At 41.4% G+C, this 15,223-nt stretch overlaps 1 long non-coding RNA gene across 1 annotated transcript in view; it reads right to left on the bottom strand.

Moving 5' to 3' along the window:
- The window catches only part of LOC138183059 (uncharacterized), an 88,965-nt gene that overhangs the window by 14,008 nt on the left and 59,734 nt on the right, over positions 1 to 15,223 (bottom strand). Inside the window, exon 2 of the long non-coding RNA XR_011173974.1 lies at positions 2,416 to 2,535. This is a non-coding gene — a long non-coding RNA (uncharacterized LOC138183059). The remainder of the gene's footprint in view (positions 1 to 2,415; positions 2,536 to 15,223) is intronic.

The following is a 15,223-nucleotide window of genomic DNA, read 5'->3' as shown; positions in this document are numbered from 1 at the left end:
GGTATTAATTACTCTTAAATAACCCCGTCCTTTATGGTTTTTCACGACGGCGTTTCGGAAATAGACTCCCTTAATTGGTTCGATTTTGGGGACGAATCCCTCGTTTGCCTCCGGATTTGCAATATTTATTATACATAGTACCGAACTTCGTTTCGGCACAATTATTTTTTCTCTTGCATCGAACGGAATATAAATACTTCCCCATTTAATATGTTTTTGCTCGTAATCCAGATGAGCTTTGCATCCTGCAAAAAATTCGGATCCTAAGATTCCGTCTTGGTCGATCAGCAATGAATCGTCAACTACATGAAAAGTAACTGGATGGCCCGCAACCTGTATTATTGTCTTCCCTAGGGTGACCAGACTCGTTGCCGTAATTCCTCGAACTTCAATTGATTCTTGCTCGTTGATGATTGCTGATTTGGATAAGGCAGGTTTCTTGATGATATTGATTTCTGATCCGGAGTTTAATAGTAAATTTGTTTTAGTTTTTAAATCTGGGGAGACTATTCTAGCGGTAGGAGTACTTGGGGTTTCATTTATTTTTATTGAAATAATCCGGAGAGGTCGTCGTCCAAATCTAAGTCCGACCCTTGGTGTTTTTCTTTCGTCAATTCTTCTTGTATTTTCTTTTCTTCTTGATTCTGAAATTCTTGATTTTCTACTTGTGTCTTCATGTGGCTGCAGGAAGGTTTTCCCACAGTATTTGATGGTAGTTCCTTTAGTTTTAGAGCAGACTTTACATTCGCTCTGAATCGTTGATTTTACGGGGATCGCTGTTCGTGTTTGTTTTACTAGCGTAGGTGTAGAATTCCTTGTTGCTGTCTGTACCCTCGGGCGATTCGGAATATCGTTCCTTCGTGGGTCGCCCCATCCTCCCGAAGGACGTGCTCGGTTTCCCGATTGTTGCGATGCATAGGGTACGATTATCCCAACGTCTACTCTGGCTTTGAATGTATAGCAATCTTTTATCAAATGCCCAGGTTTTTTGCAATAATTGCATGTTAGCGCATTTTGTCTTGGAGCATTTGGGCGATTTTGCGGCGGCGGTATAGGTCTTCCATCCTGGCGGTTGTTTCCGATGTTGTTAGAATTGTTCGGGGGACGAACGTTGTTACGATAATAATTATTCGAAGGTGTCGGTCGTTGGTATTGTGTTCTGTCAGTTGCTCGTTTTAGTTCTTGCGTTGATTTAACAGCTTGGCGATACGCGTCTTCTAAAGAATGGTAACACGCTATTTTTACTCGCATATATATTTAGTTTGGCAGTCCCTTAACGAAGGCCTTCCTCGTATCCCAATCTATTGTGTCTTGAACATCTTGAGATATAATACCGTAATCACATATTTCTCCGTCCATTATTGCTAATCTAAGGTTTCTGACGCGATCCATATAATCTAGTATGTTTTCCCCCGGAATTATATTAGGAATTATATTAGGAATATTGTTCCTAATTCTCCCTTATATTCGTTAAGGGATTTCCCTGGGCCGAACATATCTTTTAATTTGTTCCCGAAATCGTTCAAACTATTTAGCTGACTGTCCTCTACAGCGAGAAACGCGTGCCCGCGAAGCTTATTCGTTAATAATTTTATCAATTGGGGCTCTTGATGCCGCGGAATCACAATATTTCGTGCGCGCTCACATGCTCTTAAAAATTGAAATACTGAGGTCCGTCATAGATGTCGATGTCCGTCGAATATTGGTACTAACTTGATTGCATCTTTTAACTTAATTGGTTGGGGATTATCTTCTGTCGATATTGTCACTTGGAGAATTATCGGCGGTGATACGGGTGTGTCGATTTCCTCTTTTATCTTGAGTGAACGCATATCGTCTTGTAATTCATTTATTTTTGTACTCATATTGGCTATTACTCGAAAATTTGCATCCCACGCTCTTAGTTTTTCCGACAATGTCAAAAGCACGTCTTCGTTTAATGTTTCTAGTGGAGTTGCCATATTCTCTATTATATTTTGTCAATAACCGTAAGAACTTTAATCCTCTTATGGAGCGTATCCCACCGCTGCTTAATTTGTGGGTTTTGTTTAATTTAATTTAATTTTAATTTTAATTTTTGTTTGATTTATTTTTTGTTTAATTTAATTTAATTGGAAGGGAAAAATTGAAATGATATGATTGTATATGAAATATTGGTTTAAGATTTCCGATTAATGCGGTAGTTGCTGACACCAGAAACAGTCTAAGGAGTATTTCAAAATTTTCTTTTATTTTTTCTTTCTCCTTTCTCTTTTATTTTTTTAATTATAATTATTATTATTATTATGTTAGGAGTATTAGTGTGTGATGGGTATTGTTCGTCTATCGTGTCTTTTGGTAACTACTAGATTGAGTTCCCAACTGGACGTGCATCTGTAGCACTATCTCGGTTGTAAGAAAACAAATCTTTTGTACCTTCGTCTGTCGTGTCTTTTTCAAAACGTCGTGAGAGTTTTATTCGCTGATTTATGCTTAATGGGTAGCGTTAACTAACGTTCAATGCAACTGGGAAATGAATTCCACTTTTCGGTTAACCTGCTATGCGTACTGGCAGGAGTACTGGCACGGGAGAGGATTAAAGTAATTTGGAATAGACAATTGGCACTGACAAACGTATTTATTTCGTCCGACTGGGTTATATTGATATAATTTATTCGATTTTAGTCCATTAAAGGTATTACAATGTCGGTTATAAGTATCGTCGGATGCAAATATAGATATATTATATAGTAGTATATAATAAATATGTATGTAGATATAGTAAATATTCAAGCTTCTGATCTTTCTGATTAAGTTTTAGAAATGTTTGGTAGGGTAAGATTTATTTATTTCGATAGGATTAATGGCGAAAGCTAATTTTTACTCGTTCGGGCGATTAACATAATACGGTTTATGACAAACGCTATCGTATGGTGTAGGTGACGGCGATCGGGGTCGGAGAGAATGCATCTCGCAATGTTCGGAAATAGGTGAACTTGAGGGCGAAAAACTAGGTGCAGGACCTTTGCTATTTAGTCATAGCTCCTCTCGGCGCCTCTTTTCTTCCCTTTTAACTTTTGCAGCAATCAATCGTTTGTACCAACGTTCGGCTCGCCTCTTGCTTAGGTGACTTTTATCTTTCTCATTCTTTCTTGATTTTGTCATCTAATATGATCGAGGTGAAGTTAATATCACTTTCTGTGTGTGACTTGTGCGATTTCGCAAGCCTTACCCAAAGACGGGCAATATTTGCCAACGATGGGAGGAGGAATGCGAAGATCAATAAGTGTTTTCGATAATTGAGAACACCGTTAACACAGGTTTAACACAGCGAATAATCAGTTAAATTTAACAGTTTAGAAATTATAATTCGTTCTTGGCAACTAGTGGTGTCGTAAACAAAAATGATTATTTTAATTGGCAAACGGGGTTCACTGTGGACAATCAATGTGGCTTCGTAGGCCTCGCCCAAAGACGAGCAATCTGCTAACGATGGGAAGAGGAATACGAAAACCATAGATGTTTCCAGTGTTTGGAAACACCGTAATCACTGGTTGACACAGATAATAATTATCATGAATTCAAGACGTTCGGATAAAATCTACGTAAATTGTGTGCTTGATAGTTTTATTTGTCAACTATAGCTGCCGACGAATACTTTTGTTCAGAGACAATTTTGTTCGACTGCAAGTTAAAAGAGAAGAGGATATACAATTTCAAATTTCCTACTTTGATTAGATGCGAAGTCGATCAGGCGGTGTGTATGGCTTGATGATGAATAGAATTCTGGCAATTAAACTTTCATTTCGCAGATGAACTGGCAATATGAACGTTTGATTCGAATGATGATGAACGTTCGGAATTTTAAAACTAATCACTATCGATACTCGGGTTCGACGGACCGAGTCGCAACGCGAACACTTTGATTTTCGAATAGTTATTCGACGCTCGGATATTTCGAACTTAATTAGCGTTTTTCTAATACACAATTTTAACGGACAGAATGATGATGTGCACGGTTTGAACTAACTTTACACTCTAATTGACACTCGATTTTCGACGGTCAGAGAGTCGACGTGGACGGACCGACTTCCGAATGAACAAAGAAATAGTTTCTGATTACTACCCTTTATTCATATTATTCTTAATTTTCACGTGATGGATCATTTCTATGGGAATTACAGCATTGCTACGTGACAAATTGCTTTATTTATTTGTATGTGTATATATGCCTACATGTGTTCCGAACAGGTGTTATTTTATTAGAGTGATTTTGTTTATATTCTTTAATTTTGTTTAATAAGGTGTGTTTTGTTTGTTGTTTTCCTCTCTTGCAGTGGCGCGTTATGAATGGTGTCGGCCTCCGGATGGCGGTTTGTGCCTCTTGATTGTTAATTTAGTAAATTATAGTTACGTAGATTTTGATTGTTATTTCCATTGCCTCTGGTGTTTGATTTGGTTTACTGTTATACGTTTTGGTGATCTTGATATTAGCGTTGAATGATGGATTGGAGGTATCGTCGTCAGAGATTCCCATGCGGACTGTCCTAATGCGTATCTTATTTTGTTTTCTTGTATTTAGTTTATTTCTTTCCCTTTTTTGGTTAAATTTGTTTGTTGCATGTGGTGTTTCAGCGCAAGAAGAAGAAGTGTTGCAAAGAATCCGTGAGTGGCCCCAGAAGACGTAGTCATCGTGTGAAATGTTGTGAGCAGGAACGAAGAGTCGAGGTTACTGAGGGAGTCGTGTGACATTTGTGTTGTATTTGGTTGTGTACAATATGAATATATATGTCGGAGATGAAAGGACATCGGAGCCTTCCCTTTGGAACTTCGGGAAAATCCCTTAACACCGTAATCTAGATTCTATCATAGGCGTAATTAAACAATTGTAGTTATTCCATCCGATTGTATTTGTTCGAGGGTTGTGATAATGAGCTTGGGCTCGAGGCGACAGCCAGTCTCCGAACGTAGCCGCGGTCACGGGATGAACGCTTTGTCCAACAAAGGTATGGAGTAATTCTATAGCTCTCCTTAAAAGAAATATTTATGGCGACACGTGACAGTAAACATTCCAACGGTTTCTGTCCCGTGGCTCGCCACACTTAGACAGTATTCTTCGAGTAAGATGATTGCCAGTAGTCGATGCGTCTTCGCAGTACATGTTCGGCTGGTCTAAGGGCCCGTTATAAATCTTAAGATTTAGTTGGCTAAAGTCCTTCAGACAGACAAACAATCTTCGTCCCAGCTACGGGAAGATAGGAGAGACCTATTTTTCAACGAGCTCTTGGGCATGCTTCGACGCTCAAACGTGCGTGCATTACATTCTGCACGTAAAATGGAGTGAGAATAGCGCTCAAACTTCGAAATATCACAAATGGGAAGGAAATGACCGTTACTTTTCGTCAAAATCGACGAAATCATCGCGATTTGCGAGCTATTGGGCTTGTTTCGACGCTTAAATGCTCGTGCATTACATTCTGCACGTAAAATGGATTGAAATTAGCGCGTAAGCGTTGAAATATAATATCTCAAATGGGAAGGAAATGACCGTTACTTTTCGTCAAAATCGACGAAAACATCGCGATTCGCGAGCTGTTGGGCTTGTTTCGAATCTCAAATGGGCGTGCTTTACATTCTGCACGTAAAAGAGAGTGCAAAGAGCACTTAAACGTCGAAATATCTCAAACGGGTAGGAACTGACGGTTAGTTTTCATCAAAATCGACGATATCGTTGCGAATTGCGAGCTGTTCTGTGTGTTTCGATGCTTAAGCGGCAGTGCATTACATTCTGCACGTAACATGGAGTGAAATGAGCGCTTAAACGTCGAAATATCACAACCGGGAAGGAAATGACGGTTAGTTTTCGTCAAAATCGGCATAATCGTGGGGATTTGCGATCTGTTGGGATTGTTTCGAGGGTTATTGCGGGCATGCATTACATTCCACACGTAAAATAGGGTGTAAAAAGCGCTTAAACGTAGAAATATCTCAAACGGGTAGGAAATGTCTGTTAGTTTTCGTCAAAATCAAAGAAATCATCGCGATTTGCGAGCTGTTCTGTTCTTTTGACCTTTAAACGGGAGTGCATTACATTCTGCACGTAACCTGGAGTGAAATGAGCGCCAAAACGTCGAAATATCTCAAACCGGTAGGAAATGACGGTTAGTTTTCGGCAAAATCGACGAAATCATCGCGATTTGAGAGCTGTTCTGTATGTTCCGACGCTGAAACGTGCGTGCCTTACATTTTGCACGTAAAATAAAGTGTAAAAAAACGCTTAAACTTCGAAATATATCAAACGGGAAGGAAATGACGGTTAGTGTTCGTAAAATCGAGAAATCATCGCGATTTGCGAGGTGCTGGGATTGTTTCGACAGTAAACGGGCATGCATTACATTCTGCACGTAACATGGAGTGAAAGGAGCGCTTAAACGTCGAAATATCTCAAACGGGTAGGAAATGACGGTTAGCTTTCCTCAAAATCGACGAAATCATCGCGACTTGCGAGCTGTTCTGTCTGTTTCGACCTTTAAACGGGAGTGCATTACATTCTGCACGTAACATGGAGTGAAATGAGCGCCAAAACGTCGAAATATCTCAAACGGGTAGGAAATGACGGTTAGTTTTCGGCAAAATCGACGAAATCATCGCGATGTGAGAGCTGTTCTGTATGTTCCGACGCTGAAACGTGCGTGCCTTACATTCTGCACGTAAAATAGAGTGTAAAAAAACGCCTAAACTTCGAAATATATCAAACGGGAAGGATATAACTGTTAGTTTTCGTCAAAATCGATGAAATCATCTCGATTTGCGAGCTGTTCGGTTTGTTTCGACCTTTAAACTGGAGTGCATTATATTCTGCACGTAACATGGAGTGAAAGGAGCGCTTAAACGTCGAAATATCTCAAACGGGACCGAAATGACGGTTAGTATTCGTCAAAATCGACGAAATCGATGCGATTTGCGAGCTGCTGGGCTTCTTTCGACGTATAAACGGCCGTGCATTACATTCTGCACTTAAAATGTAGTGAAAAGTGCGCTTAAACGTCTAAATATCTCAAACGGGAAGGAAATGACGGTTAGTATTCATCAAAATCGTCGAAATCATCGCGTTTTGTGAGCTATTGGGATTGTTTCGATGCACGAACGGCCGTGCATTACATTGTGCACGTAAAATGGAGTGAAAGGAGCGCTTAAAGGTCGAAATATCACAAACGGGACGGGAATGACGGTTAGTATTCGTCAAAATCGACGAAATCGTCGCGATTTGCAAGCTGCTGGGATTGTTTCGATTCTGAAGCGCCTGTTCGTTACATTCTGCACGTAAAATAGAGTGAAAAGAGCGCTTAAACGTCGAAATATCTCAAACGGGAAGGAAATGACGTTTAGTATTCTTCAAAATCGAAGAAATCATCGCGATTTGCGAGCTGTTCGCTGTGTTTCGATGCATGAACGGGCGTGCATTACATTCTGCACGTAAAATGTAGTGAATGGAGCGCTTAAAGGTCGAAACATCTCAAAGGGGAAGGAAATGACGGTTAGTTTTCGTCAAAATCGACGAAATCGTCGCGATGTGCGAGCTGCTGGGATTGTTTCGACGCTGAAAAGTGCGTGCATTACATTCTGCACGTAACATGGAGTGAAATGAGCGCTTAAAGGTCGAAACATCTCAAAGGGGAAGGAAATGACGGTTAGTTTTCGTCAAAATCGACGAAATCGTCGCGATGTGCGAGCTGCTGGGATTGTTTCGACGGTAAACGGGCATGCATTACATTCTGCACGTAACATGGAGTGAAAGGAGTGCTTAAACGTCGAAATATCTCAAACGGGTAGGAAATGACGGTTAGCTTCCTCAAAATCGACGAAATCATCGCGATTTGAGAGCTGTTCTGTTTGTTCCGAAACTAAAACGTGCGTGCCTTACATTCTGCACATAAAATGGAGTGTAAAAAACGCTTAAACGTCGAAATATCTAAAGCGGGAAGTAAATGACGGTTAGTCTTCGTCAAAATCGGCATAATCGTGGAGATTTGCGATCTGTTGGGATTGTTTCGAGGGTTATTGCGGGCATGAATTACATTCGACACGTAAAATAGAGTGCAAAAAGCGCTTAAACGTCGAAATATCCTAAACGGGAAGGATATGACTGTTAGTTTTCGTCAAAATCGACGAAATCATCTCGATTTGCGAGCTGTTCGGTTTGTTTCGACCTTTAAACTGGAGTGCATTACATTCTGCACGTAACATGGAGTGAAAGGAGCGCTTAAACGTCGAAATATCTCAAACGGGACCGAAATGACGGTTAGTATTCGTCAAAATCGACGAAATCGATGCGATTTGCGAGCTGCTGGGCTTCTTTCGACGTATAAACGGCCGTGCATTACATTCTGCACTTAAAATGTAGTGAAAAGTGCGCTTAAACGTCGAAATATCTCAAACGGGAAGGAAATGACGGTTAGTTTTCTTCAAAATCGTGAAATCATCGCAATTTGCGAGCTGCTGGGATTGTTTCGACGGTAAACGGGCATGCATTACATTCTGCACGTAACATGGAGTGAAAGGAGTGCTTAAACGTCGAAATATCTCAAACGGGTAGGAAATGACGGTTAGCTTCCTCAAAATCGACGAAATCATCGCGATTTGAGAGCTGTTCTGTTTGTTCCGAAACTAAAACGTGCGTGCCTTACATTCTGCACATAAAATGGAGTGTAAAAAACGCTTAAACGTCGAAATATCTAAAGCGGGAAGTAAATGACGGTTAGTCTTCGTCAAAATCGGCATAATCGTGGAGATTTGCGATCTGTTGGGATTGTTTCGAGGGTTATTGCGGGCATGAATTACATTCGACACGTAAAATAGAGTGCAAAAAGCGCTTAAACGTCGAAATATCCTAAACGGGAAGGATATGACTGTTAGTTTTCGTCAAAATCGACGAAATCATCTCGATTTGCGAGCTGTTCGGTTTGTTTCGACCTTTAAACTGGAGTGCATTACATTCTGCACGTAACATGGAGTGAAAGGAGCGCTTAAACGTCGAAATATCTCAAACGGGACCGAAATGACGATTAGTATTCGTCAAAATCGACGAAATCGATGCGATTTGCGAGCTGCTGGGCTTCTTTCGACGTATAAACGGCCGTGCATTACATTCTGCACTTAAAATGTAGTGAAAAGTGCGCTTAAACGTCGAAATATCTCAAACGGGAAGGAAATGACGGTTAGTATTCATAAAAATCGTCGAAATCATCGCGTTTTGTGAGCTATTGGGATTGTTTCGATGCACGAACGGCCGTGCATTACATTGTGCACGTAAAATGGAGTGAAAGGAGCGCTTAAAGGTCGAAATATCACAAACGGGACGGGAATGACGGTTAGTATTCGTCAAAATCGACGAAATCGTCGCGATTTGCAAGCTGCTGGGATTGTTTCGATTCTGAAGCGCCCGTTCGTTACATTCTGCACGTAACATGGCGTGAAAAGAGCGCTTAAACGTCGAAATATCTCAAACGGGAAGGAAATGACGTATAGTATTCTTCATAATCGAAGAAATCATCGCGATTTGCGAGCTGTTCGCTGTGTTTCGATGCATGAACGGCCGTGCATTACATTCTGCACGTAAAATGTAGTGAATGGAGCGCTTAAAGGTCGAAACATCTCAAAGGGGAAGGAAATGACGGTTAGTTTTCGTCAAAATCGACGAAATCGTCGCGATGTGCGAGCTGCTGGGATTGTTTCGACGCTGAAAAGTGCGTGCATTACATTCTGCACGTAACATATAGTGAAATGAGCGTTTAAACGTCTATATATCTCAAACGGGAAGTGTAAATTCGGCCAATCGCGGGGAGACGCAATCGCGAGGAGAGACGTCAACGGGAGTCGTAAATTCCCGTTACGATTATATTAATCGACACCACGAGTTGATCGATCCCCTGATTTCCGTTAAGATAATAGGGGTGATTAAGTTTATATAACACTGTGATTCACAGAATTATAAAATATATATTTCCAACACTTAAACTACACTGTTGAGTAGATACAAATCGTCAATAACAACTTATCGCACGAATATGAGATAGACACGAGTAATAGTGCAAGATCCACTACACTGTTGAATAGATACAAATCGTCAATAACAACTTATCGCACGAATATGAGATAGACACGAGTAATAGTGCAAGATCCACTACACTGTTGAATAGATACAAATCGTCAATAACAACTTATCGCACGAATATGAGATAGACACGAATGATAGTGCAAGGTCCGTACAATCGAATTTCGTATGTTAGTGGACGGGAGAGTTAGATGCTACACGTCGACGTTGGTTTTCTACTACTAATTGTCGCCCTTAGGCTAGCGCGGAAGAAAGGTCGGGGTGGGTGTGCCCTTTGCATGAAGAACGCGGATTCGTTATTCACGCTGTTCATTAGGAAAAGTGAGGGCAACGATCCGCGATGTTGATTGGCTGTGACCCATTCTGAAACCTGAAGGAGAGAGTCGGAGTCCTCCTACCGACGTGGTTCATACATGATCTTGCACATGGGAAAACTCAGCCTGTTCTGTTAGACAGATGTTTGGTTTTTCCTAATGGGCGCGTACCCGCTTTCTCCGTATTTTTGATTGCGCCTAATAAACCCAAGGACCTCTCTAAAAAACCAGATGTGCGTCGCAAATATTTCTAGCCTTAAGAAAGCCTTCAGGACGACGGATGGAATGCAGATACATGTATACAGAATGCGAGAGAAAGTTATGGTCGGTCCTCAGGTTTATTGAGGGTCGAAGTGACGTTACGCAGGCCGTCGGCTGGCCGGTCGCGAGAGATGCAGCGCAGATGTTTTAGGCGACGTAACAGGAAGGAAATGACGGTTAGTTTTCTTCAAAATCGTGAAATCATCGCAATTTGCGAGCTGCTGGGATTGTTTCGACGGTAAACGGGCATGCATTACATTCTGCACGTAACATGGAGTGAAAGGAGTGCTTAAACGTCGAAATATCTCAAACGGGTAGGAAATGACGGTTAGTATTCGTCAAAATCGACGAAATCGTCGCGATTTGCAAGCTGCTGGGATTGTTTCGATTCTGAAGCGCCCGTTCGTTACATTCTGCACGTAAAATAGAGTGAAAAGAGCGCTTAAACGTCGAAATATCTCAAACGGGGAGGAAATGACGGTTAGTTTTCGTCAAAATCGACGAAATCATCGCGATTTGCCTGCTGTTAGGTTTGTTTCGATGCACGAATGGCCGTACATTACATTCTGCACGTAACATGGCGTGAAAAGAGCGCTTAAACGTCGAAATATCTCAAACGGGAAGGAAATGACGTATAGTATTCTTCATAATCGAAGAAATCATCGCGATTTGCGAGCTGTTCGCTGTGTTTCGATGCATGAACGGCCGTGCACTACATTCTGCACGTAACATGGAGTGAAAAGAGCGCTTAAACGTCGAAATATCTCAAACGTTAAGGAAATGACGGTTAGTATTCGTCATAATCGACGAAATCATCGCGATTTGCATGCTGTTCGGTTTGTTTCGAAGCATAAACAGTAGTGCATTACATTCTGCACTTAAAATGTAGTGAAATGTGCGCTTAAACGTCGAAATATCTCAAACGGGAAGGAAATGACGGCTATTATTCGTCAAAATCGACGAAATCATCGCGATTTGAGTGCTGTTAGATTTGTTTCGATGCACGAACGGCCGTACATTACATTCTGCACGTAACATGGCGTGAAAAGAGCGCTTAAACGTCGAAATATTTCAAACGGGAAGGAAATGACGTTTAGTATTCTTCAAAATCGAAGAAATCATCGCGATTTGCGAGCTGTCCGCTGTGTTTCGATGCATGAACGGATGTGCATTACATTCTGCACGTAGAATGTAGTGAATGGAGCGCTTAAAGGTCGAAATATCTCAAACGGGAAGGAAATGACGGTTAGTTTTCGTCAAAATCGACGAAATCGTCGCGATGTGCGAGCTGCTGGGATTGTTTCGACGCTGAAAAGTGCGTGCATTACATTCTGCACGTAACATGTAGTGAAAGGAGCGCTTAAACGTCGAAATATCTCAAACGGGTAGGAAATGACTTTTAGCTTTCCTCAAAATCGACGAAATCATCGCGATTTGAGAGATGTTCTGTTTGTTCCGAAACTAAATCGTGCGTGCCTTACATTCTGCACATAAAATTTAGTGTAGAAAACGCTTAAACGTCTAAATATCTCAAACGGGAAGGAAATGACGGTTAGTTTTCTTCAAAATCGTGAAATCATCGCAATTTGCGAGCTGCTGGGATTGTTTCGACGGTAAACGGGCATGCATTACATTCTGCACGTAACATGGAGTGAAAGGAGCGCTTAAACGTCGAAATATCTCAAACGGGTAGGAAATGACGGTTAGCTTTCCTCAAAATCGACGAAATCATCGCGATTTGAGAGATGTTCTGTTTGTTCCGAAACTAAAACGTGCGTGCCTTACATTCTGCACATAAAATGGAGAGTAGAAAACGCTTAAACGTCGATATATCTAAAACGGGAAGGAAATGACGGTTAGTCTTCGTCAAAATCGGCATAATCGTGGAGATTTGCGATCTGTTGGGATTGTTTCGCGGGTTATTGCGGGCATGCATTACATTCGACACGTAAAATAGAGTGAAAAAAGCGCTTAAACGTCGAAATATCCTAAACGGGAAGGATATGACTGTTATCGTCAAAATCGACGAAATCATCTCGATTTGCGAGCTGTTCGGTTTGTTTCGACCTTTAAACTGGAGTGCATTACATTCTGCACGTAACATGGAGTGAAAGGAGCGCTTAAACGTCGAAATATCTCTAACGGGACCGAAATGACGGTTAGTATTCGTCAAAATCGACGAAATCGATGCGATTTGCGAGCTGCTGGGCTTCTTTCGACGTATAAACGGCCGTGCATTACATTCTGCACGTTAAATGGAGTGAAAAGAGCGCTTAAAGGTCGAAATATCACAAACGGGACGGAAATGACGGTTAGTATCGTCAAAATCGACGAAATCGTGGCGATTTGCAAGCTGCTGGGATTGTTTCGATTCTGAAACGTGCGTGCATTACACTCTGCACTTAAAATGGAGTGAAAAGAGCGCTTAAACATAGAAATATCTCAAACGGGAAGGAAATGACTGTCAGTTTTCGTCGAAATCGACGAAATCATCGCGATTTGCCAGCTGTTGGGTATTTTCGAAGCTTGAACGGCAGTGCACGACCTTCTGCCTGTAAAATGGAGTGAGAAGAGTGCTTAAACTTCGAAATATCTCAAACGGGAAGGAAATGACGGTTTGTTTTCGTCAAAATCGACGAAATCATCGCAATTTGCCAGCTGTTCGGTTTGCTTCGATGTTTATACGGTCGTGCATTACGTTCCGCACGTAAAATGGCGTGAAAGGAGCGCTTAAACGTCGAAATATCTCAAACGGGAAGGAAATGACGTTCAGTGTTCGTTAAAGTCGACAAAATCATCGCGATTTGCCAGCTGTTGTGTTTGTTTCGTAGCTTGAGCGGCAGTGCATTACCTCCTCCATGTAAAATGGAGTGAGAAGAACGCTTAATTGTCGATATAGCTCAAACGGGAAGGATATGACGGTTAGTTTTCCTCAAAATCGACGAAATCATCGTGATTTGCGCGCTGTTCTGTTTGTTTTGCCCTTTAAACGGGAGTGCATTACATTCTGCACGTAACATGGAGTGAAATGAGCGCTTAAACGTCGAAATATCTCAAACGGGAAGGAAATGACGGTTAGTTTTCGGCAAAATCGACGAAATCATCGCGATTGGAGAGCTGTTCTGTTTGTTTCGAAACTAAAACGTGCGTGCCTTACATTCTGCACATAAAATGGAGTGTAAAAAACGCTTAAACGTCGAAATATCTAAAACGGGAAGGAAGTGACGGTTAGTTTTCGTCAAAATCGGCATAATCGTGGAGATTTGCGATCTGTTGGGATTGTTTCGAGGGTTATTGCGGGCATGCATTACATACCACACCTAAAATAGAGTGCAAAAAGCGCTTAAACGTCGAAATATCTCAATCGGGAATTCTATGACTGTTAGTATTCGTCATATTCGACGAAATCATCGCGATTTGCGTGCTGTTCGGTTTGTTTCGATGTTTATACGGCCGTGTATTACATTCTGCACATAAAACGGCGTGAAAAGAGCGCTTTAATGTCGATATATCTCAAACGGGAAGGAAATGACGGTTTGTTTTCGTCAAAAACGAGGGAATCATCGCGATTTGCCTCCTGTTCGGTTTGTTTCAATGTTTATACGGCCGTGCATTACATTCTGCACTTAAAATGTAGTGAAAGGAGCGCTTAAAGGTCGAAATATCACAAACGTTAAGGAAATGACGGTTAGTATTCGTCATAATCGACGAAATCATCGCGATTTGCGTGCTGTTCGGTTTGTTTCGAAGCATAAACAGCAGTGCATTATATTCTGCACGTAACATGGAGTGAAAGGAGCGCTTAAACGTCGAAATATCTCAAACGGGACCGAAATGACGGTTAGTATTCGTCAAAATCGACGAAATCGATGCGATTTGCGAGCTGCTGGGCTTCTTTCGACTTATAAACGGCCGTGCATTACATTCTGCACTTAAAATGTAGTGAAATGTGCGCTTAAACGTCGAAATATCTCAAACGGGAAGGAAATGACGGTTAGTATTCATCAAAATCGTCGAAATCATCGCGTTTTGTGAGCTATTGGGATTGTTTCGATGCACGAACGGCCGTGCATTACATTGTGCACGTAAAATGGAGTGAATGGAGCGCTTAAAGGTCGAAATATCTCAAACGGGAAGGAAATGACGGTTAGTTTTCGTCAAAATCGACGAAATCGTCGCGATGTGCGAGCTGCTGGGATTGTTTCGACGCTGAAAAGTGCGTGCATTACATTCTGCACGTAACATGTAGTGAAAGGAGCGCTTAAACGTCGAAATATCTCAAACGGGTAGGAAATGACTTTTAGCTTTCCTCAAAATCGACGAAATCATCGCGATTTGAGAGATGTTCTGTTTGTTCCGAAACTAAATCGTGCGTGCCTTACATTCTGCACATAAAATTTAGTGTAGAAAACGCTTAAACGTCTAAATATCTCAAACGGGAAGGAAATGACGGTTAGTTTTCTTCAAAATCGTGAAATCATCGCAATTTGCGAGCTGCTGGGATTGTTTCGACGGTAAACGGGCATGCATTACATTCTGCACGTAACATGGAGTG

The sequence above is a fragment of the Bombus flavifrons genome, chromosome 9 (assembly GCF_040668555.2).
Source record: "Bombus flavifrons isolate JBK064 chromosome 9, iyBomFlav1_principal, whole genome shotgun sequence".
NCBI classification, from domain to species: Eukaryota; Metazoa; Arthropoda; class Insecta; order Hymenoptera; family Apidae; genus Bombus; species Bombus flavifrons.
Note: the sequence above shows the minus strand (reverse complement) of the source record. Positions and strands in the feature narration are given on the sequence as shown.